At 37.4% G+C, this 4,216-nt stretch overlaps 1 long non-coding RNA gene across 1 annotated transcript in view; it reads left to right on the forward strand.

Moving 5' to 3' along the window:
- The window catches only part of LOC106870741 (uncharacterized), an 18,158-nt gene extending 14,596 nt beyond the window's left edge, over positions 1–3,562 (forward strand). The window contains exons 4-5 of the long non-coding RNA XR_001409562.1: positions 2,628–2,769; positions 3,269–3,562. This is a non-coding gene — a long non-coding RNA (uncharacterized LOC106870741). The remainder of the gene's footprint in view (positions 1–2,627; positions 2,770–3,268) is intronic.
- Positions 3,563–4,216: the final 654 nt, after the last annotated feature.

Raw genomic sequence — 4,216 nt, forward strand, 5'->3', positions numbered from 1 at the left:
GTGACAATTGAAAAACTAAATTACACGCAACATACATGTAAGAGCAGGTGTAGCTCTGAGGATCAGATGCTTGCCTCCCAACCATATGATCTGGAGTTCAATCCCACTTCGTGATACTTTGGGCAAATGTCTTCTAATATGGCCTCGGGACTACAAAAGCGTGGCGAGTGGATCCGGTAAACAGAAACTGAAAGAATCTCTTCGTGTGAAGGGTGTGCGTGTGCGTGTGTGTGTGTGTGTGTGTGTGTGTGTGTGTGTGTGTGTATACGTGCGTGTGTTTGCATGTGTATGTGCCTTTCTGTTTGTGTTATGTTTCTCACTTCCGCTTGGCAACCGGTGCTGGTTTGTCTATTGTCTAACTTGCCGTAACTTTGCAATTTGGCGACACGAGAACAATAGAGCAAGCATCGGGCTTAAAAAATAAAGCTTAGTGTGATTTTTTTTTTTCAAGTAAACCCTTGATGGTGATGGCCTAACATGGCCGAAGTCAAATGACTAAAGCAAGTTAAAGAGAGAAAAATAGAAGACAAACATCTTCATACTCTCAAATACTCACTCACATGCACACATACACACATACACCCACATACATACACAAAATCGCTCAAACACATACGCATTTACATACGCATACGCAGATATTCCTAAATAAGCGCATAAACTCATAGGCGAATATGCCGTACTCCATGACAGACGCATGCACTCATTCAAATGACAGCTGCTTATTGGCTTGCACTATCACCATCTCTGTATCTCGCTCTATTGATTCAGGGACTCAAGTGTTCACTTATCAATACAATAAATGTTGTTTACTGGCTGCTACTTAAATCTCCTAATATAATAATGAGCGTAGTTTTTTTTATATATTTATCCAAAATCCCATGGTAGAAGTAGGATGGCGTAGGAGAAAGAGTAGTCTAAGTGAAGGGAGTGGAGAAAAATAGTAATTCAGTGAAGGAGAAGTAGTGAGAGTAATAGCCCTGTCTGAGAGAGAGTGAGAGAAAGTAAAAGCAATGAGAGAAAGGAAGGGGTGATAGATGAATAAGGAAGGAAGGGGTGAAAGAAAATCAGCGTTTTAACTCTGTGTGAGTATATGTGTATCTATGTAAAAGGGAGTCATGTGAATGCTTGTGTGTGTGTGCGTGTGTGTGTGTGTGTGTGTGTGTGTGTGTGTGTGCAATGGAAATAGGAAGGTGAACGTTCAACACTGAAAAGAAAATCAAACAGCATTTCAACTATGTATTTATGCATATGTGTGTGTGTGTGCATGTACAAGGTAACTATGTGAATGTTTGTATCTGTGATTATTATGCACCTTATTTTATATCTTATTTAGATATAAAATACTACAATTAGTCGTCATTTTTGACGGCACAGGTTCGGTTAGTAGAACTAATAAAACTCTTGTAAATTTGTATGATCTTGAACGGAGAGAGAGAGATATATATGTACGCATATATAATTATATGTGTGTATGCATGTATGTATGTATGTGCACATGTATGTATGTAGGTGTTTGTGTACGCATATATGTGTATGTGTGTGTACGTATGTCTTTGTGTTTGTTCCCCACCATCGCTTGACCACCGGTGTTGATTTTTTTACGTCCCCGGAAGTTAGCGTTTCGACAAAACAGGCCAAATAAGTACCAAACTTTAAAACATTAACTACTAGGGGTTGACTTGTTTAACTAAAGTCCCTACGAAGCAGTAGCCCAGCAGAACCGCCACCCAATATCAGAGACAAAGATAAAGGATAATAGCTATAATAATGTGGTCTTACGTCTACTGCTTATAGGGAAAGATATGACAAAACGACAGCTGACCTGGGGTTGGGCAACAGCTACGCCACAGTGTATAGCACCACCTACGCCAGCACTACGGCACAATTTTCTAAATTTTCAGCTTTTTCAGTAAAGTTTTAAAAAAGAATTCCATTTGCACCCGTAATCGTTTGATTTTCACAGCTCCATGTAGTAAAAAAATTCAGAATCACTAAATAAAAGCCTTGTCTAAAATTTCTGGTCTTGTGCCTATGTTAAAAACCATTATTTAATTACGTTACTGTTAACTTGGTTTCTTCAAGAGGTCAGTGCCAATAGATTGCCTTTAGTTTACTCAACAGAAATGCTTTGACATTAGGCAAACAAGTTAGTTATAAAATCTCTAAGGGATGAACGCAATAACTGTACTAATCTCTTTATTTAGGCATAAAGCCGCAACATAGCGTGGACATTACAAGGACAGACAACACAAAACGTGGGGTACATGCAACGAATGATGAATATGTAATGAAATATTTATAACGCAGTAACTGTACTGGCAAGTAATGTTTGTCACCACTTCAACATTTTAATGATGCAGCTTGCAACCGATATATTGCGGGCAGGGGAGCGAACCCCTTGCATTATATCGGATGCAGGTTGCATCGTTAACCAGCTACAGGAAATGTCTTCTTGGGGTTAAAAAAATCGCAGTAACGTCCGTTCGTACGGAACAGCCACGTTGAAGTGGGGACAAACATTACTTGCTTTGACTTTCTTTTCCTCTTAATTGTTTGTTCGTATACAAGTAAAATTTTTGTAGCTCCAACGCCTAACGACAACTATATGTTCTTGCTTTGTCCAGCAGATAACATGATCTGTCTTGAAACTTTTACCATTATTACGCCAACTGTGACTTTGGTTCGAGGTTATATGACGCCATTCATCTGCTACCTTCACAATTCATATATCTCAAGTTATAAAAACGAATTCTATCAAGTTATAATGTACGTGCTACTATTTTGTTTTTGTTTTTGTTTTTCTTTTTTATTGAGCGCATATTTCCTTAGACATATATACATTCACACTTTCACATACACACAGATACACACATACACATTTAAGCATATATCCATACACACATACATAAGCATATATTCACTCAAATACGTACACCCGAGCAATCAGAACGATCCGAATTCAATAATGTGTACACGCGATATAACTTTAAGAATACGTACATCGAATACCTTTTAACATTTCTATATATCTAAGGAAACATCTCACACATACATTAAGATTTAATCGACTATTTATTCAGGTTTTCATATACAAGACAGTGTTTATTTCCTTGTTATTCAAGTTTATACATATACATACATTTATACATATATATATACATGCATACATATATGCGTGTGTCTATATGTACATGTATTCATATATATATATATATATATATATATATATATATATATATATATATATATTCTTTTATTCCTTTAGTTGTTTCAGCCATGCAGCTGCGGTCATGCTGGAGCACCACCGTGGTTTTGCACTGTTACTTATGATAATCCTTCGGCTAATTTCCTCAAGCTGGTGGGGTTTCACATCACCACCCCTGTACGTGCCTTTGTCTCACCTGTTAACCCATTTGGTGTATGAGGGAGCTTGATTTCGCTGCACTCGTCTCTACCTCATGCCGAGCCGTTGGTTCATCCGGTATTGTGGAGAGGAAGATGTCTAGTTCCTTTCTGAAGATATCTACGTCCACATTATGCATACACAGACATGACAGAAGTAAATAGACACCTTTATGATCATTAAAATTTATTTAAATCTGAAATTATACATTCAAATTATTTATTAATTACGGAGATGTACTTGCATAGCAAGTGACCTGATCTGAGATCGTGTGCTGGAACAAAAAGAATTGCAGCGTGGAAGGTGTTTATAAGCCATTTAAAATAACATACAAAAACACCTTCCACGCTGCAATTATTTATTAATTATTATAATGTGGATATTTAATATTTAGTAAACATGCCGTTTGCCTTTTCCAATGCAAGGACCCTATTAGGCATGTTTCTGATCAGATGACGAATATTCTCTTGCGGAATTTCTGGCCACGTTTCATGTAGTAATCTCAAAAGATTTGGCTTTGAAAATGCTTTCTTTTTCTTTTTATGAAGTGCCCTATCCATTATGTCCCAGAAGTATTCAACGGGTTCATATCTGGTGACTGGCTTGGCCATGGAAACTTTTTAATGCCATTCTCATCCAACAAATTATGGGTCATTTAAGCCGTGCGACCAGGAGCCTCATCTTCCATAAATAAAGTCTTCTTTAATCATTTCACCACTGGAGAAGATTGGAAGGAATCCTTTCTACAATATGGACACATATTTATCTGAGTTTATTTTTCCTTCAAACTCCACGAACTCTGCTCAACCA

The sequence above is a fragment of the Octopus bimaculoides genome, chromosome 5 (genome assembly GCF_001194135.2).
Source record: "Octopus bimaculoides isolate UCB-OBI-ISO-001 chromosome 5, ASM119413v2, whole genome shotgun sequence".
Classification (NCBI taxonomy): domain Eukaryota; kingdom Metazoa; phylum Mollusca; class Cephalopoda; order Octopoda; family Octopodidae; genus Octopus; species Octopus bimaculoides.